This window comes from Cavia porcellus, unplaced genomic scaffold, assembly GCF_034190915.1.
Source record: "Cavia porcellus strain 051 isolate PalLab524CR breed Dunkin Hartley unplaced genomic scaffold, mCavPor4.1 scaffold_1, whole genome shotgun sequence".
NCBI classification, from domain to species: Eukaryota; Metazoa; Chordata; class Mammalia; order Rodentia; family Caviidae; genus Cavia; species Cavia porcellus.
In genome coordinates, this window is record NW_026947484.1 from 70,317,460 (window position 1) to 70,341,359 (window position 23,900).

Genomic DNA, 23,900 nt, shown 5'->3' on the forward strand with positions numbered 1-23,900 from the left:
ATATTAGCTTGCTTGAGTTTATTCAATCTCAACTGAATTGAAGATATGGATAACTGCATGTATGTTTAAGTGTATAGGATTGATAACCATATTTCTAAGGTTTTTTTGGATAGTTGAACAGAACTGGTTGCAATCTCACTGTTTGAATCCCCACTTTATAAGCTCCACTTTAGTATCTTGAATATTTGTAAGAAGACAATCTGTAATCATCAACTAGTGATTCTTACTGTTTATTTTTTTCTTTGAAATTATGTATTATTTCTACCCGTTAGTATCTCCACTTTAGTATCTTGAATGTTTATAAGAAGACAATCTGTAATAATCAGTGATTCTTACTGTTTTTTTCTTTAAAATTATGTATTATTTCTACCTGTTAGTATCTCCACTTTAGTATCTTGAATGTTTGTAAGAAGACAATCTGTAATCATCAACTAGTGATTTCTTACTGTTTATTTTTTCTTTGAAGTTATGTATTATTTCTACCTGTTTTCTGTTTTGTTTAGTCTTTCTTTAAATTAATTTTTAAAAAAAGACACTACAGTACCCAGTGCTGACCATGGAATGTCATGATGTAAAATCCAGCAATACTATTATTCTTTGATCAGAATGATTTTAACCTGCTTTAGTTTGTTTATTCTAAACACAAATGAAGCTATGGATAACTGCATGCATGTTTAAGTGTATAGGATTGACAACCATGTTACTAAGTTTTTGTTGGACAGTTGAATAGAACTGTTTGTGGTCTTGCTGTTTGAATTCCCACTTTACATGTTCCATTTTCGTATCTTGAACAACTATTTGTAAAATGACAATATGTAAACATCATCTAGTGATTTCTTACTGTTTATTTTTTTCTCTGAACATATGTATTATGTATTATTTCTACCTATTTTCTGTTTTGTTTAGTCTTTCTTTAAATAAAATTTTTAAAAAGTGAAAAAAATACATTTTTAAAATATCAAGCTCATTGAAAAGGAAAAATACAGTTTTTGGGAGGAAGAAATAGCATTTTATATTTAACTGTTTATATGCATGAAACTTTATTTTAGACACAATTTTTCATCACAAATAAACACATTTAGATATAATATCAGATATAAGGGTAACAAAATAAAGAAACCTTTTAATACTATGTTATTATCTTCTCTTAAAGATTGTGAGCTAGGTACTCACTTGTAAGTAATAAGCTTAAAGCAGTGCTCTTCATCAAAACTTCAAATGGCTATTACCTTTTTAACGTAAAATATATGTATGGAAGTATTGATTTTCAGAAGTAAAATGTAAAATGGTACTAAAGTTCGAAAGATGGGCTGTTCAACTGCTAATACAGAATCATTTCATATATTCCTTGAGTAAGCTGACCTTTGAATTTCCTAAATATTTCATGTTGAACCATTCACAATAAATGAAAATATGTTTGTTAATTAATTCTTTCATCTATAATGTTGGTGAGAGTCATCAGCACATGAGAGTAAATTACAGAGATGGGTAAAATGACACAAAAAAGTCCTCGAAAAGTCATTCACATAGATATACACGTGTAGTTACTTTCATCCTACATATCTTTTTATATCTATTTGAATATTTCCCACCAAGGTTTCTTGCTCATTAGCTTTATTTCTGAATATAGTGAGAAAGTAGAAAAATGCTAGAGACTACTGAAATAAAAGTTTCTCATTTGGAAGAAACACACACAAATGATATTTTACAAATATCTGTGCATCTCAGTCTAGCACTTTGGATCCATTTCTACTGACCTGTATGGTTGCTTGTAAAACTTTCAGCCAGCAAAATGATAAAGTAGAATGAGCAAATATGCTTTTCAGGGGGCCTTGGATACTGTAGTAGATGAACTTGTAGTAGTTGACTCTCCAGCCTTGTATGCTGGCCTTGCAAGATGATCAAGCTGTTCATCCTTCCTCTCTGAATAGTATTCCAAAGTGTTGAACACAAGTAGATGACAGTCAGGATGTTGCTGCAGTTTGATGTCAAGTGTTTTCCAACTTTCTAGTTTTTCTGTCACAAACTAGGTAATTTTCTGAAGCTATCAAGAGAAAAAATACACCATAAATGTATTGATCTGTTTATGGTATCTGAAATCATAGCTACATATCAAGTATTTAAAATATTTTTCTATTTTCAAGAAACCTGAAGTATATCCTTTACCATTTGATAGTAAATGGTAATAAAATATTCCACAGTTTAGAAAAAAACTATTTGTATCTTTGCACTGAGTTTCTTACCATTTGATGAGTATGGAGGCACAGAAATTTCAGTAAGGCAAAGTTTAAACAAAAAAACAGTCTACCTGTATAATTATCTGTATGTAATAGCGAATGGATTTCAGCTCTAATTGACATTAACCATGATGAGCCTAGAAATTACAAATGCATAAAGCACATTTGACAGATACGTCTAATGCTCATTTCAGACCAGATTGCCATTCTTTTTTCTTTTCTGCAATATTATATTTCAACATCCCTCCCCCACCCAGCATGCTTAGTTTAGTTAAAAAGACAGAAATATCCACAAGTCTTAGTTCCTTTCTGGTCTCTGCATCTTCTTTACCAAAATTTATTGTACTCCTTTCCAATTGTCTTTCAATTTGACACTTTAATTGTTTAAGTGTGAGGCTCTTTAGCAAACCCCAGGAGAATGAGGGCTTGTACGTTTCATGAAGTGTTTAATATATTAATGGAATTTCACATTAAATGAGGGTAAAAATTAATCATGTTAGGCTACAGCATTAAATAACCATTCATATTCAATCTGCAGATAGTACAATGCTAAAGTATGTTATTCTGTTAGAAAGCAATTAAGAAAATTAGAAAAAAAATACCTTGCTGAGTAAGAGAAAGGTCATATCACTGCAACTGTTGGTAGATAATATTATGGTAGCAAGTAAAATACTTTACAGGGCATTTGTGAGTCAAGCTTTCTTATAAAGCTTGATTGCCTCTATTTCCTTTCTTTCAAGAATTTGCTTCCTAAAACCTGCCTCAGAGAAAGAGAGAGATGATGATTTGAGTTGAAAGTGAGGCCAAATCTTGGTCTTGGAAAACCTATTTTTAAGAATATCATTAGTCCATCCAATTTATCAATTCTTTCTAAGTCAAAAAGTACTTGGTTTCGATATGCTTCAGAAAACATTCTTTCCTTCACATAACACCTTTCTTTTCAAAAAGAGCAAACTATGTTCCTTGCAAATTCTAACAGCACCAGAATAATTTATTTTATTTTATCTTATTACATTTATTCACATTCTTATCTCTGGGGCTTCTAATATATCCTCTTGTCTTTCATAGAGAATACAACTGAACGGCAGTCAGTAGACAGAAAAGATAATTAACCTAAATAATTTGAGGTTCTTTATACATAACAGATTCAAGCCTGTGGAAAATCAGATGTTCCATTGATCAGCATGCTTGTAAGATACAATACAAAAACTGTGTAAGTCTCTGTGATGAACTAATGTGAATCATTCTACTCGCATCTTAATGTTTTTCTTAGCTTTGTCTAGGTTCCTTTAATAGATTTTGATTAACATGTTAATTTATTCATTCTTCATTGTGCTTTCAGAAATATTTATTCAGTATTTACTATGTGATCGACTGTACCCTACAAGTCAATCAGTCCCTGACTTCATGGAGCTTAAAGTTATATATGACTTGAAAAACAGAAGAAATAGTTTTTAAATGCTTTCAATGAGCTGAAGTCATCCACAGATTATTACACCATTCTTACCCAGTTAATCCAAGTTAATGACTCCTTGAGACAGTAATAACTGTGATTTAGAAGAAGACGGTCCCTGGACACAAATACTTTTAATTATGAAGCCACAACTGTGCAAAAATGTTTCTTTTTTTTAAATGAAGACAAATTGATCTCAATTGCAATTCAGGCTGCCTTGTTAGTAATTAGGATATATATTTAATATTTTAATATGATATTTTTCCATATATGTAAACTTGGTCCTTAGTACCATATGAAAGCATATACTGTATTTTTCCTAATTAAAGACTATTATAAAAATGATGAAAATACAGATTCTTTCTTTTAAGATGTATTTGTAAAGTAATTTTGCACCTTATCATGGAAAGAATAGTGGTTCCCAAAATTAGCTGTGTTTTAATCCATGAAATTTATAAACATATTTCCTTACATGGCTAAAGAGACTTTGCATGTGTGTGTATGATTAAAGACTTTGAGATGCAGGTAATGTACCTTGAATTATCTGATTGGGCTCAAACTTATCACGAGTCCTTAAAATTGAAGAAGCTTTTTCCAACAATGGTCAGAGAGAACATAAAGGTAGAAGAAAGGAAGAGATGTAACATTGCTGGCAACAAAAGATGGAGGAAGGGGTCATGAGCTGAGGAATGCAAGCGGTCTGTAGAAGTAAGAAATGGCAAAGCAGCAGATAGACTTGTACAGCCTGCAGAAATACAATGCAACTGTGCCAGCACTTGGCGCTGGCCCTTGTAGAGTTACCCATTTGATTCCTAATCTTACTACTATGGAATGCATTTAACTAGGTCTTAGGTTAACTTGATTGATCAAGACCAACCCACTGTACTCAGAGTAGTAGACACCATTTTTTAAGGAGTATTTGGATTTAACAAGAGACTTTCCATTACCTATGAGCTCTGATACGGCAGTAGTTGATTTTATGTGTACACATGTCTGGGCCATTTGATGCAGAGGTATTTGGCCAGATATTCTTGCTGTGTCTGGGAGTGTGTTTTTAGATGAGATTAGCATTTGATTCTATGAACAGAAAACAAAGATTGCCTCCAGTATTGATTAGGGTTCTCTAGAGGAAAAGATTGACTAGAATAAACATGGATATGTGTGTGTATAACTATATACGTGAACTTCTGCAAAGAGGGCTATGAAATTATTCCAGGGATTATTAGGTAGCTTACAGGATCAGAGGTGGAGCGTTCTCAATGATTGGTCTGCATGCTCGAGAGCTAGAGGATCTGAAGCTACTCAGTGTGAAAAGCTAGAAGCTGTAGAACAGGAGAGATCAAGGACAAAGTGCCAGTGTGAATCTGAAGGCCTGGGGTCTCCCTGGAGAGGTGCTAGTACGAGTCTATATTGAAAGGCTGGGACTCATTGGGACTATATTGAAAGGTGGAGTCTCATGTCCACAGGCATTTGTGATAACAAAAGATGTACCCAGTCAAGCAGGGTGAAGCTTTCCAAGCATGCACCAACTTTGTTCTTTCCCTTTTCTTCCCAAAAGTCATTGGTTGGTGCTAGCCACATTTTGGGCAGGTCTTTCCCCCTCCATTTGCTGGCCTATAATCTAGTCATCTCTACAAAACACCCCACAGACACAGCCACAAATGTGCATTACTAACTTTTTGCTAGCTGTTTCATAATCCAGTCAGATTGACATATCATAATTGATGATGATACCTCCCCAATGTGAGTAGTCCTCATCCAATCAGCTGGAGGCCTGGAATGAATGAAAAGTTGTGTTATGAAACATCAATATATTTCAACCTTGTGATCCAAACTGAAACAGTTTTTTTCTCTTCTTTTGCATCTGGATTTCAATGACTTGAAACATCAGCTCTCCTAAGGCACCAGCTTGCCAGCTGCAGATCTCAGGACTAGTTAGCTTCTAATCTGGAAGGTTGGTTTAGAACAAATCTGTGTGCATAGATAGACAGATAGATAGATAGATAGATAGATAGATAGATAGATAGACAGAGAGTATCTTTATGTAGAACACAAACAAAGATATATGTGTGTGTGTGTGTGTGTGTGTGTGTGTGTGTGTGTATGTGTGTGTGTATGTATAGTGACATTTTAGTCATAAATGGTCTGCATATGACCATAGTGTCATTAGAATGGAGCTAAACAATTTCTGTTGCCTACTGAATGTATAACAAGGAGCTATAAAAGATAAGGAAACTAGAATTAGGGGAAAAGTAACCTCAATTCAATTCACAGTGAATGGGTTAGCAGAAACTTTTACATCCTCAATAAAACTCTTGAAAGCATAGATGCCCAAACATTTTTATTAATAAGATATTCATAGTATACTATGTTTTCATAATCTGTGATGAAAAAAAGATCAAGAAAACAAAAAACCAAGAGAATACCACAGACATATTTCTGAAAGAATGACACTTCCTGGGGAAGAGCCTCAGGCAGGTCCGAGAGGCCCAGAGGCGGCGGCCCTCCAGGAGTAGATGCCTTGGGGTGAGTCAGTGGCCCTGGCATGGGACGAGATACGGAGGTGGAAGATAGTGATATGGATGACTCAGACCTTGTGTGTGCCAAGATTGATGTGCTAATTTCTGTTTTAGGTTTTAACAAAAAGATTAAAAGGTATAGAATAACAGAAATTAGAATATACAAAGCTTGTAGAATAAGACAGTAAAGAAATATTTTTGCACAGTTGTCCAGTGTACTGAAACTGTTCTTTAAAAAGATAATAAAAAATTGAAGATTTATAAAGAAAATTACAATATGATAAGGTTATTACTGAAACAATTTAATAAATGCGATGTAGTTTAAATGTACTGTGATTATAAAGTCTGTGTTTAGATAATATTTGGGTACATGAATTCTGTTACCATCACCTGTAACTATGGTGGTGAATTTGTGGCACATAATGTTGTTTTTCTTTTAAGACAAAAGATGTTAATGAATGAGTTGTTTGTCCTAAACTAAAACTTCAGTATTCTGGTATAACTACTGTGCAGGCACTTCGTGATACATAAATGGATCTGGGGCTGCAGCTTGGCACACCACTGGCCACATGTCCTCAGTACAGTGACATGCCATTCAGATTTGTAGCTGAGGAGCAGAAGACTATCAGTCTGTTGTGAAGCCTGGTTGCATAGTGGGTTGTGCCATGTGGATTTGTGGAAGCACATTCTAAGATGCTCATAAAATGATGAGAAATGATGCCTTTCTCAGACCATATCCCATTGTTAAGTAACACATAACTATTCAAAAAACGCATACATTCTAGTGTGTGTGTGTACATGCACATCCCATTGGTTCTGTTTCTGTCAAAAACCTGATGCTCGTGGGTTGGATGTATTTGCCATTCCCATTTGCTGATAGCTACTTACTCTCTCACTTATAGAAACTTTGACCTTCATGAACTCAGGCAACATCTATTGCTAGGCTAATATTATGCCAGTAGGAATTAGGTCAAAATTGTTGTATATAAATGACTTCTTCAATTAAACATAATTTTAGTGTCCATTTACAGTGGTGAACAATTTATTACAAAGCAGGACTTTAAGAATGAGAGAAAGGGCAGGGGGTTTAGCTCAGTGGCATAAGCACCTGCCTGGCAAGCACAGGTGGAGAGTTCAATCCCCAATACAAATTAAAAATAAAAAAGACAGAGATGGCTAGCTAGGGTGTGACAGCAGTGGCGAGTGTCTCCAGATTGGTACCTGACTAGTTGAAGAGACTAACACTGTAACCTCCCCAGTGGGCACAGCGAGTGGGACAGATCTAGATCCAGAATGAGGCAGTACAGATCACTACTCAGTGATGCCTTGTGGACAGCAGCTCCAGGGCTGGCTACCAGTGGGATGCACCCATGGCTTGGGAGTGGGTGCTCCAGCACTGGAATCTTGTCTGCCAGCTGAGAGTGCACTCCAGTGCCAAGATTGGTGCAACACAACTGCAGTATATAGAAAACAAGAAGAAGGAGGGGGAGGGGCAGGGGGAAGGGAAGGGGAAGGGGGGGAAGGAAGAAGAGGAGGAGGAGAAGAAAGAAGGAGAAGGAGAAGAAAATAGCATTCCAGAGTCTGTGATTAGCAGGCTGTGTCTGCAGCTTGCAGACACGAGTGCTCCAATGCCTGCAGCCAGCAGGAAAGTGGGGAGAAAAAGGCTTACCCAACATAGGGAAAAAAAGGCAAGAAAAAGATTTTGTGTATTCCCCTCACATATAATACAAGCACTGTTCATGGAATAATCAGTGGGTGAATCAAGATTTCCAGAGCTGCCACAGGAGACCTCCAGCATCTCCTAGCTGGAGACCAAAGAAGGCAGGGAAACCTAGATGACAACAAGACACAAAGGTGAGAGAGGAGCTGGCATCTAAGGAAAGATAGAGCTTAGTGCAAAGGTCAGAGGATGTTTGGTAGAGCCAGAACGAAATGGAACAGAACAGAACAGAACAGAACAGGTATTCTGTTGTCTCTTGAGATGCTGGAAGGGCCTGAGAAAGTTTGAGGTCTGACCAACTGTCCTGTGCTGGCAAAAGGGGTCCTCATCTGAGCCAGGGGTGGAACTAGGTTCTGTTGGTGGGCGTGAGACGGATAGATATCTATGTGCAGAGAGATGATGCATGGTGCCTGGGCCAGTGGTCTTTCAGACATAAAAGCTGTAGGAGGAAGACATGGAGATGCCTACACTGTTCACCCCACTACCAATCAGTTAAGGTGAGCAGATCCACAGAGGCCTACAGTGGGGTTATGCCTGGGGCACAGTTTGCACCCAGATTTGGAGGAAGCAGCAGTCTCATGGCTTTAGGCAGGCAGTTGCCCAGTCCAAAGGAGAAAACCGCTTGGCTTCTCGCAGTCTGCAATGTAGAGGGAACACGGGTTTAATGCTATAATAACTGTGTGAGGGCTTTCATTTTGATTTCTAGTTTGACTTTTGATGCTGAGATCATTGTGTCTCCTTCTTTGATTTGAGTCTTCTTGTTCCCCTTCTCCTTTTCCTCCTCTTCTCCCTCTTCCTCTTCATTCTTTCTTCCTTCTTTCCCTCCCTCCCTCCTTCCTTCCTTCTTTCCTTTCTTTCTTTTCTTGCTTCTTTAATGGTTCATATACTCTATTCTTAAAGATTTTCCCCTTTGAACTCTCCTCATTTTAGTGCTTGTATTTTTTTATGCTCTTCCTTACCTATTCTTTTTCTTTCTTCTTTGTTTTTTTTTTCCTCCTTGCCTTCCTCTCTTCTGTCTACCTATCTGTCTTAGTCACTTTTTACTTGTCGCTGAGACAAAATACCTGAAGCCCAAGTTGGGAAAGAAAAGGTTTATTTCTTATAGTTTTTGGAGGTTTCAGTCCACACTCAGTTGGCTCCCAGGCAGGCGGGCATGGCTGGGCCGCCTTTCATGGCGGCTGCACACAGCAAACAGGAACCAGCAAAGAGCAAGACACACCTTCTTTCTGCCATTACATCACATCCTGGCTCCACCCCTTTGTGGGTGGAGCACTGACACCATCAATCCAAGCACTAGACAATGAACCAATCACAAATACATGAGGCCTGGGAGCCACAGACATAAACCATGATACTATCTAATGGTAAAAATACAGCCGGGACCTGAATAAGTGAATTAGAGAGTAAATATTTTCTTTAAAGAAACAGTAGCATGCCAAAGTGTATCAGGATAATCCTTCACAACGCTGAGCTTGGAGGATCCAAGTATAACTACAGTTATACTAACAATCCCTGACAGCGTCCCTCAGTCTCAGCACACTTCAGTTCATCCATGTACCTCTTCTTGTTTATGCAAATATTCTGTCCAACCTCCTCAGCACTAGCCCTGTGCCCCAGCTAGAAAATCCAACAGAATCTCACTTCCTGTCTAATTTTTACCTTCTGACTGTCTCCGTTCCCTCCTCTTTTTCCCACTGTTCCCACTTTCTACATCCCAAACCACAAACGTGGCCTGTAAAGGGTATTGCCAGAAGAGTAAAATTACAAAAGCAAATTTTAATGTTTATAATGGTATATTTAGATTTGATGATCCTATTATAACCAGTAAAAGTTCTCTTCTAATGAGCCAATGACAGGATTAGTTAAACTGAATAGGTAGAGTTGGTAAGTAAATTTTGATAAAGCCAAAAACACATAATTGTAAAATAAAACCTAAGTAAAAGAGATCTTCAAATAAACACCAAATTTTCTTTACTCTGTTTGACCTCTACCCTTAGCCCCCTCCCCACAAATAGGAATATTATAAAACAAGGAAACAAAATGTCCTGAAAGACCACTGAAGCAGACCTAAGGGGCACTGTTAGAAAGGAAAGCAAATGCCAGACAGTCAAATTGTATGAAGTGAGTAACAAGGAAGTAAAGAAACTTGAGGAAAGAACTCAAAATTCAGTAGAGCTATCAAACAAACAGGGCAATGGAATTATGAGAGAAACTACTAAAAAATTGGAAGAGCTAACCAAAATGCTTTAAAATATGAATGACAAAGTTATCAAAGAAACGGATAACAATAAAAAGTAATAACTTAGAGACTTCTGGGATAACATGGTGGACAGATAACAGCAGCCACGGAGGCTCTCTGAGATTGCCAGGTTAGAATCCAGGAATGAGGCAGTGTGAGGAGTCCTAAGCAAGGGGAGATATACCCTGCCGACCCAAGAATGAACTAAACTGAGAGAAACCAACTGGAAATGCAATCCCGGTGCTATAACAGGAACAGATAAAATCTCAGCGTGGAAGCTGGAACCCGTGCCTCAGAAGCCGTGATTTGAATTTCTTGCTGCTGCTGCTGCGTCTGAATCAGCACAGGAAGGAGAGAGACACACGAAAGCTCTGAGAGTGGGAATCAGCGAACTAAACGGAGTTGAGAGCGGGACTGACGGGGAGCCCTGCATCGACCTGTGGTGAGTGAGAGGAACGGGGACCCTTTTATAGACTAGGAGGCTCCAACAGAGGACATTCTGGGACTGGGCAGACTAGCCAGAACAGGACGCTGCAGTGACTTTAGTTACACATTCCCCTCTCAAGCGGGATTGGTGGGGAGTGCCTGGCCTGGGTGACGCTGCGGACTAAGATCCAGTAGGCTAGCCCAGACCAGGTCCCGGCACCTGGCAGTGCACCCTAGCAGTGAAGCATTCAGTAGGTTGACCTGGAGGGGTGGGCCCAGCAGAGGCTGCCCAGGTCTGTGTCTCCCTAGTACACTGCAGTGGGCGGGAACACCTAGCCAGTGCAATTCAAACAAACTATAACAGACAAAGAGAAAAAAAAAAAACTGGGCCTCCTATACACACTTGTATAGAAGGAACAAAATGTATGGGAAGAGGGAGCAATAAGAAAGGGTCCTCAGTCCCCAATCCTGAGAAAATTGATCCAGGAAAGGTAAATGCAAAGGAGAATGAGGACAGAAAACATGCAACATCAGACCTGGCACCAATAGACATAAAGCGATATCTCCTCATAGATGAGTTCAAAAAAGAAGTATTTAATGAAATAAAGCAAGATATAAGTAGAAATAGTTAGAGAAATGCTAAGCACCGCCCAAGAAAAAAACAGATGGTGGAATGGAAGAACAGAAAAAAAGGGGAGGATTGTTTGATGGAGAAAATAGAGAAAACATAGAAATTGTGAAGCAGGTTCAAAGAGATTACCAGGAAACTAAAAACTATATTGAAAGCTGGCATAACAGCTTGAAAGAAACTAAGGATAGATTATCTAAACTGGAGGTCAGATTTGTAATGTGGGAGCATGAAATGAAAAGCTTCTTAAAAATAACAAGAAAACAAACAGCAATAATACAAAGGCTTGAAGATGATAAGAGGATCTATAACTTAAGAATTAAGAATGTAAAAGAAGTAGGGGCACAAACAAATGAACTACAAAGGCTATTCACAGAAATAATCCAGGAGAATTTCCCTAATTTAGCAAAAGGTGAAGATACTCAGATATATGAGGCATACAGGACCCCAGCCATCTACAACCCAAACAGAGCTACACTCAGGCATATAATAATCAAAATTCCAGAAATACAATAAAGAACAGAATATTAAAAGCCATCAGAGACAAGAAACAGATCACTTACAAGGGAACACCCATCAGAATTACAGCAGACTTCTCGGCACAAACCATCAAATCACTAAGGGTATGGGGGGAAATAATTCAAGCTTTGAAAGATAATAACCTTCAGCCAAGATTGATATATCCTGCACAACTGTCCCTAGAAATTGATGGAACAACAAGGTGCTTCCAGGATAAAGAGGAACTAGGAGAATTTTCAACCACCAATTCAACTCTATGGAGAATACTGCAGGATATTCTAAAAAAGAAAAATACCAAGATTGCAGAAACAGTGGCAGAGAGGCTACAATGAATGGAGCAGAAAGTGAAATGAAGAAGACAAACTGGCAACTAATGACAGAAAAAGAGCTCAATAGAAATGAGGCAGAGAAAGTTAGATGGTAGGAACAGCTCTTTTGGAGAAAAGACATCATAATAGGTAGTGCTGATTTAATATCATCTTGTTTTGAAACTCCAGCAAGCTTTTGTTCTTCTGTCTCCATTGGTCTTAACATGTTGTATCTTTTTGGATTTTATTATATGTGATAATATAAACAAAAACTTTTATAGACAATGAGATGATTTTTTTTTTTGTCTTTTTCCTTTTTATCGGTACCGGGGATCGAACTCACGACTGCCTGCTTGCAAGGCAGGCGCTTATGTCGCTGAGCTGATTATACAGAAACCATTTTTCATTTTCTGTTAGTTGATTCTAAATACCCTATACTACTGTCATTCTTTTGAATGGTTTTACATTGTCTTGATATGTTTGATGCTACAGTATATGAAGTTATACTCAAAGATTTCAAGGAAAGAGACACTATGGTAACTACTTTTATGTTGGGATTATCTTGTGGTGAAACACTATTTTGCTTAAATGGTTATGTTTTGACCTGCACTGTTTTGTTGTTATGCCCTCTTTTATCTCAACCTCCTTTTTTTTATTATTTACTTTTTCATTTTTATCCCTTTAATTAAGGGAAAAATAAATACAAAGCAGGATATATGATTAGTAACCCATTTTGATTTCATATTAACTTATTTTGAAACCCTGTATTGCTCTACCATCTTGTTTTGACTGATTTTCCTCTATTCTGTTTTGCTTGACAGTACCAAGTTTGACAGTATAGGCAACAACTATGAAGACAATAAGATTCATTATGACACCCATTCTGGTTGACTATTATCTTCTTTTGAAGTCCTCTAATGTCTCCAATGTTTTGGTTTTATTGGTTTTGTTCTTTACTGTTTTGATCAATTTTATTATAACTGATAATATAGGTAATTCTTTTTAAGATAGCAAGAGGCATTATGGTAACCATTGTTGGTCACCTTGTATTTTGTTTTTACATCATGTATTGTGTCCATCCTTTTGATTTGACTGACTCTGTCCTGTTATGTCACATTTGGTCTTACTCTCTTAAAAAAAAGTAATAAGAACTGTGGGAGTAATAAAAACCAAAATGTGTAATTGTCATTGTACAAAAGAGAGGAAAAGAAAGTGCTCTAAAGGACATAACTGCACGTATATTTAAGTGTATAAGATAGACAACCATATTACTGAGTTCTGTTGGATCATTGAACAGAATTGTTTACAGTCTCACTGAATGTCTACTGTATATGATTTAATTTTGTAACTTGAACAACTATTTCTAAGGTGACAATATGTAATCGATTAGTGATGTCCTACTGTTTATTTTTTCTGAAATTCTGTATAACTTGTACCCTTTTTCTGTTTTTTTCTCCTTAAATAAAATTTTAAAAAATCAAAAAAGTAATAACTTAAATCCCAGAGGTAAAGAATTCTCTTGAATTCATAAACAGCAGAAATAACTAGTGTAAAGATAGGTTTTCAAAAGCTGAGGAAAAGAATGGAAATACATGTTTTACTTAGAGATGTTTAAGACGATAAAGGAGCAAGAAAAATTCATCCAGCAGCTACTAGATGACACTAAGAAGACTGAAGACAGAACCTACGGAAAAAAAAAGTCTGTTAACAGAAACCATAGCAGAAGATTTTCTAGGTGTGGGGAAAGAATTGCTATATGTATGAGAGGCTTACAGAATGCCAAACAGCTATGAAGAAACGAAAAATAGCACGATGCATCCTAATTGAAATTTCAGAAGTCTACCACAAAGACCCACTCTTAAAAGCTGTCAGAGAAAAGCAAAAGGTCACTTTAAATGTAAATACAAGCCCTAAAAGAAAACTTGTAATTCGAAGTAATATATCCTGCAAGACTATCTTTAATAATTGATGGAGAAATAAGGACATTCCAATAAAAAGTAGATATTTATACACATGAACATCAAAATATCACTTCAAAAAATGACAATATCCTACTCAGAGACCAGCCAGAAGGCCAAAAAGTCAGGTGGCATGAGTACATCAAGCAGGTAGGCAGTTAAACAAATGAGAAGAATAAGAACCAACAAAAGAAAACAAGCACAATGACAGTAATAAGTTATTATCTTTCAGTAATAATTCAGTGTAAATGGCCTCACCTGTTTAAGAGACAAAGATTGGTTAACTGGATCAAAAAACAAAATTCAAGATTCTGTTTCATTCAGGAGACTTGTATAATCCAAAAAGAAATTCCTAAACTAAAAATTGAAGAAAGGAAAAAATTCTTCATGCAGGAGAACACCCAAAGCAACCTGTGATAGAAATTTTAATCTCAGATAAAGTAAACTTCAAACCTGATAAGAAGCAGCAAAGCAGGTCATTACATACTAGTTAAGGAAATAACAGGAAGAAATAATAGTTATAAATACACATGCACTGAATATTGAGTTAGCTATCTTTATTTAAAAACTGCTAGATATAAATAAAATCAAATGAACACCAACGTTATCATAACATGTGGCCTCATTACTTTGTTTTTACCAATAGATTAAACAAAAAAAATCAAGGAAATACCAGGGTCTAAGTACAATTTCTAACAAATGAATTCAATAGATAATGACGATGTTCTACACTACTTTAATGGAATATATATTTTTAGTAGAGCTCTGAACTTTCTCCAAATCGATCCCATGCAAGTCCATAATACCTGTTTAAATAAGTGCAAAAGACCTGAAATCATCATATGTATACTATCAAATGATAGTACAGTGAATCTAGAAAGCAATCACAAAGCTACAGAAATTTTACAAACTTAAGGACATTAAATAACAGATTCCTGAACACTCAAAAAGTCATAGAAAAAAATCAAGGAAGAAATTAACACCTAGAATCATAAGATAATGTTGATACAACATTCCAGAACTTAGGTGACACAATGAAAGAAGTCTTACAATTGCTACAAATGGTCAGCTTATTATTGAAAACACCCACATTAGAAAAACTGAATAGGTTCAGATAAATAAATTAATGAACACAGGAATAGTTCAAACACAAGCCTAGTACAATGAAGGAAGTCAGATCTGAGTAAAATCAAAAATGAGGCTGAAAAGTACAAAGAATAAATGAGGGAAAATAGTGATTCTTAGAATAATCAAAATAGAGAGCACTTAGTCAAATTTATCAAAAGAAGAAAATGAATTGGCCCATATCAGTTCAATTATAAGGTAGTACCTTGGTTCACAAGTTTAATTAGTTCCATGTTTCGGGGAAAGATGGCTGTAGTTGTGTTTGTCACCTGATGCAGACTTCACAAAGGAAAGCAAACATTTCCCTGGCTGTGAACTGACCTGTTTGTGAACAGACGCATTTGTGAACTGAGCCACTGTACCACTGTAAATAAGAAAGGGAAAATCATAAGAGATACTATGTAAATCCAGAAGACCACTAGTAACTACTGTGAAAAATTGTACTCCAGGAAATTGGAGAATCTTGAAGAAATGCATAAATATCTAGATAGATGTGAATTACCCAAACTAAACCAAAAAGACACAAAAACTGAAAAATCTAAAAGCAGACAATAAAATTGAAGTGACTATTAAAAAAAAAAAAAACCCAAATACTAAGAACATCCCAAGGCCTTAACCATTGAATTGTACAAGAATGTCAAGGATGATATAACACCAATACTCCTTAAACTCATTACAATAGTGAAAGAGAAGAATCTTTATAACTCATTTCTAGAATCTGGCATTACACCAATTCTAAAACTATACAAAGAGTGAGCTAAAAAAGGGTGCAGAGCAGGGGTACAGTTATAATACATCTGACTACAGATCAAGAGTTAGCTAAAAGGGAAAAATTATAGCCTGATCCCCTTAATTAGCATAGATGAAAATTCTTAATAAGAAACTGCCAATAAAATGCAACAAATCATCAGAGATCATATATCATAAGCAAGTAGGTATCATACCAACAGTGAAAAGATGGTACAAAATATGTCAATAAATGAAATACACCACAGAAATAGAAGCAAGGGCAAAAACCACAATAAATGCAGAAAAAGCTTTTAACAAAATCCAACATGCATTCATGATAAAACTGTGAAGATATAGAAGGATTTTATCACAATCTGATAAAAGCCATTTATAACAAGCCAGTAGCTGACTCCATGTTAAATGGAGAAAGACAATAGCTTTCTCTAAGACACAAGACAAGGATGTCCACTATCACTGTCTATTCAATGTAATACTCAAAACATTAGCCAGAGTAGTCAGGCAAGGGAAGAAAATAAAATATGTAAATGAACAGGAAAGGAAAAATTCAAGCTATCACTACTTGCAGATGACACGATCTTTTTCATAGGAAATCTCCCCAAACTTCCATCAAAAGACTATCAGAATTAATAATTAAAAATAGCAAAACAGCAGGGCACAGAATCACAAAAATCTATAGTGTTGTTGTACACTAGTAGGGAACTCACTGAGAAATTAGGGAAAATAATAGCATCAAGAAAAACTGAATACTTAGAAATTAACCAAGGCAAAAAAGTAAAAGAAAAAACTGCAATAAAATTACAGGATTTTGCAGAAGATTGAAAAAGACATTAGAAGGTGGAAAGAAGTCAGACATAGTGGCACATGCCTGTAATCCCAGCACTCATGAGGCTGAAGCAGGAGGGTCACCACGAATTCAAGGCTAGCCTGGGCTACATAGTGAGTGCAGGCCCCCATTATGAACTATGTAGCAAGATCCTTTCTGAAAAAATAAATAAAGGAAAAATATCCTCTGTTCCTATAAGCAGAGCCAGTATAGTCAAAATGCCCATACATCCAAAACTAATACACAAATTTAACACAATCCCAATCCAACTACCAACAGCATTTCTCAGAGAACTAGAGAAAACAATCTTAAAATATATATGGAACCAGAAGAGGCACAGTAAAAGAAATCATGGGCAACAAGATCGTAGTAGGAGAGATCACAATTCAGGACCTCAAGTGATAGTATAAATATAAAGTGATTTTTTAAAACAGCATAACACCGGCTCATATAGATCAATTGAACAGATGATGCAGAAGAAGCTTCAGTCATTCAGCCATGTGATCTTGACAAAGGAGTCAAAACTACATACTGGAGGAAATATAGCCTCTGTAGTACATAGTACTGGGAAAACACACATGCAGAAGACCGAAGCTAGAACGATGTCTTATAGTATGTACTAAACTAAAATCAAATGATTCAAACATAAATATTAAACACCTAAAGTACAAGAAGATAAAATGGATTAAACTTTTAAAGTCATAGGTGTTTTCTGAACAGAAATCCTGTTGCACAGGAAATGACATGAAAAATCACCAAATGGGATCTGAAACTGACAGAGTAAAGGCGCAACCTACAGAATCGGAAAAAATTTTGACAGCTACACACAGTACAGAAGACTGATCTCTTTGCCTGTCTCTTGATTTATATATATATATATATATAATTAGACACCCTCAGAAAGACTGAATTAAAAATAATGGGCAGCTGAAATGAATCAACATTTCACAGATAAGAAGTACCAATGGTTGGTAAATACATGAAAAAATGTCTTTGGCCACTAAAGAAATGAAAATTGAAGCAACACAGAGATTTCATCTTATACAAGAAAGTATCACTATCATCAAGAAATCAGACAGTAACAAATTCCAGAGAAGTTAAAGGGGACAAAAGAATTCCCCTACATTGTTTGTGAGAATGGAAACTAATACAACTACTATGACAATCAGTACAAAAATGTCCCAGAAAAGCAAAACTATATATTTCGTTCTGTCAGGGACATGGCCAAGATCCCCAACTGACCGTGTGAGATGTCTGATGAAAGGACAAAATAAGAAACAGAGACAAATTTAGTAATACATGAAGAGGGGCTTGGCGGTCGGTGCCTCTTAATGGGCAGAGACTAAGACCCTCTGTGCTGGCCACTATTTATTGACTGTGTACAGTGGCAGCAGAGGTTATCGAGAGACTCAAGGTCAATGATTTAGGGGGCAATGGATAATCAGATAATCTTGGTATGACTCAAGAGGTCAGAGATGATCTTATGTTAAAAAGATCTTGCTTTGGAGTGTTTTTTAATATTACTGGTCTTCGTCTTAGTAGATGGGAGAAGATAGTCCATCCCTAAAGAGTTAAGAGGAGATCCCAAAAGGGTGATACCAGTAATCAAAGCCTCCATTTATCCCTTAGGGAAGTGTGCAAAATGAGCCATTGTGGATTTGTGGTCCCCAACATATCCCCCCTTTTGTCTTTGTAATTGCAGCACTTGAAACTGTATACCTACGAGATGTGATTGCCATCATAGCAGCAAACATACTCTCAGGAGCTAGTATCTGTCATGTCACCAGATGTGAGCCTCCTGCATTGTCTTCTTCAGTTGTCCCCATGTTATGGGTTTTGTAGCCTGTGTGGATCTCAGCACTTGTGGTATCGGGCTTTTCTCCAGGGTCAACCTTGAGAATGCTCACACTGAAGGGCCTGATGGGAGCAGGTTCCACCGTGGGGTGGGATGTGCCTCTCTCTATGGTCACATGTTCTGGGAGGGCAGCCATGACAGTGTTCCATCATCTGTTAACACAAGCATATCCTCAACCCATGTTATTAACTGTGCTGGGCCATCCTACTTTCCTATTTGGATGTCCCTCTATAGGACATCAGCCCTAGACATGCTCATCACATATTTCATTTTGCCAATGAAGTTCTGATATAGGATATTTACTTTCTACCATCAGGTTTTAGAAATTTGAGGTAGAGATAGCAAGATCTATTTGTGCATGTGGAGGTAATAATATTCTCCCTTTTTGTTTTTGTAATTGTGCCACCAGCCACAGTTGTCCTCGGCACTGACCTTTCCAAAGCCCAGTGTTGTCTGATTTCCTGTAATATTTTTAAATATCTTAGCTATCTATAATATTTCTCTTTCTGAAGAATTATCCCTAAATATGGTTGGAGGAGAATAGATGCTTCTCATCTAACTGACTGGAGCTGAGAAGGTTTGGTGTATGGGAAACTGCAGTCCTTGAACCTTCGTCAGAGAGCTAATCTAATGGGCCTCAGAGAGACATCACATTGTGGTTTAACAGTTACAAGCTCTCGTTTTAAGATTGACCTGGTGGGTGTCAGTGAAAAGACTGTAGCACATTTGTTGTTGGTTCTATCTGTATGATTACATCAGAAACACATTTTCTGTGAAAGTAGAGCACGTATGATCAAGGTGCAATTTACTGTAGATTTTTCTAGTGACCCATAGCAATGTGCAGCTACTGGTGTAGCTGGAAACTGCTAAAGGGGTCATTAATTGATGCTCTGTTTTTTATCTAACTTATTACTATGACATTATTGTTATACAACTTTTGGTTGTACTTTCCTGCTTCTGTAGTTAAAGTGAGACCTGTGTTAATTAAAATTATTCTCTTGCTATCTTTCAAGGTCAGTTAAGTCTCCTCAGCATTTGCCTTGAAACCATGCACAGAGCCTTTCAGTTCCTCTGTCAGAGTCGCCCATCAGGATGAGGCATGGAATTTTCTTGACCAATTTCTTTCTATGGTCTCCGAACCTCAGTTGTTGAACACCTAGAAGAGAAGATCATTACTGTTGTAGTGGGAGCAGTGAGCTTAATTAATATAATTTTATCTGAATTTTATTACAATTTTATCTAAATTTCAAGCCCATCCTTAAAGAGTTAGTGGAAAATCTCAAAAAGGTGATACCAATAGTTTCACACTTCTATTTATCCATTAGGGAAATATGCAAAATTAGGCATTGTGAATTTGTGGTCCTCAACACCATTCAACTGAGTTACTTCCTTTCTAGGTCCCATTTTTAAACAATCAAAGACATCATATTACTGTGATACACACTCACAGCATCAGGTTTCATAATACTGAAATATTGGAAGTGGTCTGTATGTTTATCAACAGATGAGTGAATAAAAAAATGTGGTACTTATACACAATGGAGTACTATTATGCTATAGAGAAGAATACATTTGTGTCATTTGTAGAAAAATGGTGCACCTTGAAGCCATAATGTTAAGCAAAATAAATCAGACAAATGAACTTGAGAAACATAATTTCTCCTATATAGAAACCCAAAGAATAAATAACAGCAAAATAAGAGAGATGAAAGGAAATGGGAAGTATCTTTTCTACATTGGAAGAAATCCAAAAGATAGAGGGTAAGGGTGGAGGGAGGGGAAAAGCATGTAAAAGAAGACTTATCATGTACATCTACCAACTACCCACAATTAATGCAATCATTTGGTGTCACAAATATAAACTAAGAAATGGAAGACGGGGAAGTGAACTAGAGTTGGAGGAAGGAAGTAGAGAGGGGAGAGGAAGTAAAATGAATTGAGATATTTTATGTAGATGCACCTACTTCTTAAGATGACTATAAACATGTACTGGAAACATTTACTAATAAAAATGTGAAAAACATAGGATGGGGAACACTCGATATAGTCAGGCACATACACTTTGACTACTCTCTCTTCTTGCTTTTGCATATAACCAAAAGCACAATTAAAATGAAAAAGTTGCAGTAATGATACCATTTGAACTAATTTTCTAGAGTTAACAAACATAATCTCAAGGCAAAATAAGTACAGTAGTAAAGGCACATTTTGAAATATCAAATGTAGTTTAATTGATACTTCTGCTTTTACCTGTCTTCTATTCCTAGTATCTTTATAACTGTTGTAGTGGATAAACAAGTATTACTGGTCATTCTACATACGAAGAGAACGAGGATCATTAGTTTCAAAGTTTGGCCCAAGTGCATCTCAGCGCCAACGGGTCTGACTGAGTTTAGAAACAAGAACTTCTTGTTTTCTATCTTATGGCTCCTTTTATTGTATTACTGTGGTGCCCCCTGTGATTAAATCATAGAATTTCCAAAAGTAGTAAATGGTACAGTATTTTACAGCCCTAACAAAAAGAGTAGAGACACTGTGCTCCATTTCTTGTAAGAAATGATCCTTTTCTGCTAGTGCTTCCATTTCACAAACAAAATCCTATTTCATAGTCATGAGAACATCTATTGCCCTCTGCAAAAAGTTTTTAAGTGCCTACCAAATTAAAGAGCTAAGTCACCTTTAAAGAAGAGAGCTCCCATAGAAGATGAGATGTGTTAGTCTCACATGCTCAGAAAACAAGAAAATAAACCCTTCTCTTGATATCTCACTAATTTAGCAGACATAGAGCAGAGTCATTCGTTGTATGGTGCCTGCCACCAAAGCTGTCCAGCATGGCAGTTCATGGACAGTCGCTCTCCACCGGTACCAAAAAATGAAGCAGCTGACTGTGGTAGACTGGAGGTACATGTGGACCGAAGCCTGTAGCTGCAAACCAGCTATGTCTTCACAGCTGGTGCACTCTAATTTTAGAGCCTCTGGGGCTTCATCCCTCAGCCCCTGGAAAAGCTTCTCATGTTGGATTACAATGTGACTGCGGGATAAAAAGTATGCCATGCAGTGTTTTACGTTCTAAAATAGAACTGGAGACTGTTTCCATGAGTTTGAACTAAGATGGCTTCATAAGTAGATAGCATTCTGGACAACTTAGATGTTTTCTCACCATATTCTCTCTCCATTTTAAATTTGCTTGGTGTATGAAAAATAAAGAGTTTAGAGACTTCACGAATTCATTCCATAGTCGAAAGGAGTTTTTCTTTACTGTTAAGTCATACTACAAAAGCAAGTCAATCTATTTTACTGTTTTACTTTTTAAAGCTGGTTTGCACCAAACCACAGGAATCTATGTTATTTATTTATGTTGTAATATATATTTAGAAATTGCATACAGCACTGTTACTATTTCAAATAGTTAGTGTAGTAATACAAAAATTTATGCTGACATTAAAAGCCATCCTGAGTTGTTGCTAGGGGTATTTTAAGAATCTATTACTAATGTGACAAATGATGACTTTAATGGCATCATAAACCAGAAATATGAAAGCATTATTAAAAAATTGCTTCATAAAATAGTTATCAAGTAACTATCAGTTAAGCTGTTTAGACGTGATGAAAGTTCAGCCTGAACACACTGGACCACTTCAGATATACTGAACTAGCAATATTATAAAATGTGGAAGTAATGAATATGATAACTTCAAAAACTGTCTTTGCTAATCCTTCTCTGGATAAATTGTATTGCTTAGGGAATATCCCCTATGAGACCAATTCACATTTAAAAGCCATTTTATTATTATAAAGCATTTGTTCAATTCAATGCCCAGACATATAGTTCAAATGCTGAAACTACATCTCTTGCTTTAGCTTAAATATTGAAATAGTGCACTTGTATTTTAAAGATACGGGCTCTGCACTAAAGGGTATCATTCCATTAATTATTCAAACTCTGTGTGGTGGTTAAACATTTAGGCCCCATATGCATTTTATCTTCTACCTTTTTCATTTCTTATAATTAATGGGTCCATGCATGTGTGTGGTGCTGCTTTAGGTTCTGGTAGAGTATATTTTATTGCTGTCATCCTCATCTTTACAAAAGTACTGCAACAAATCCATGCACAAGTGAAATGGGTGCAGAAATCTTATAGTGATTATGCATGAATTTACCTAAGGAAAATATTTCCATTACTTTTTGAATTCCACTTGCTTATACATGTCTATCAGGAGAATAAAGTGGGCCCCTGGTGTGGTCAGAAAAGAGGTCACATACTCTAGATCTTCAAATTACTATATTATTGTATAATTGATTTCTTGTAAAGATACCACTTTAAACAGCATTTTAAATAGGCTCGTTCTATAAGCACTATCACGTCTAGATTGTGGAGGAGAGACAATCCATGCGGAAGCAGAAGTCTGTAAGGAGTGACATGTGTGTAACATAAAGTGAGGTATGAAAGCTACCGTGGTTACCATGGCTCTCATGGGGTGATAAGGGCAGCAGGCACTGGAGCTGTAGCAATGGTAGGGTCTTCCCGAATGGTGGCAATCAGTGTGACAATGAATCAGAATCGCCTTCGGGGCTTGATAAAGCATGCATTTTTAGCTTGGTCTGTGAATTTCTAGGTTACAGGTCTAGGCTGTGGCTTTAGCAAAGCTTACATTTTTAACCATTTCTCAGGTGGTACTGATGGTGCTAGTCTGGGAACCACAGTTTGAGAATCACTTCTTAAAAGGTCATTCTGAGTATATTATGATTTATTATGTTCAATTTTATTGTCTGCTCTTTCCGTAAATAAAAATGAATCCTTAACAAGGGTTTAATTACTACACTTGAATTCAGAAGTAATTTAATGTCCATATTCTATAAGCCTCATGGGACCAACCATTGATGAGTGACCCTATGATTAGTTCCTGGACTACTGTAGTGTCATTATAACCCCTGTAAAATAATGCTACCCCATCATGATTAGACTTTTATAAAACTACATGTTTATGTTTTTTGGCTGTAGGAGCAAACATGTGGAGAATTTTGAGCTGGGAAGAATAAACAGAAAAATAGAGGTAGTCATTGTGAGTGGCACTAAATGTAGATTCTACTGAAAATTTTATGGAGAAATGAGAAAAGTATTTAATTTACTTGATACCTTGCAAAGGACTTAAATTTCTGGTTCATGATAGCCACTGACCCCAACGTCACTTGCAGTTTTGGCTGCCAGCTGCTGATTTTCCTTCATTCTACTCTTCTCTCACATGATTTCTAAGCTCTCCCCATCCTATATCATTTAAGATTTCTTCTGTTTTCTCTATACTTTTCTATTTTATTTTCATATGAAGTGATTTTTCCAT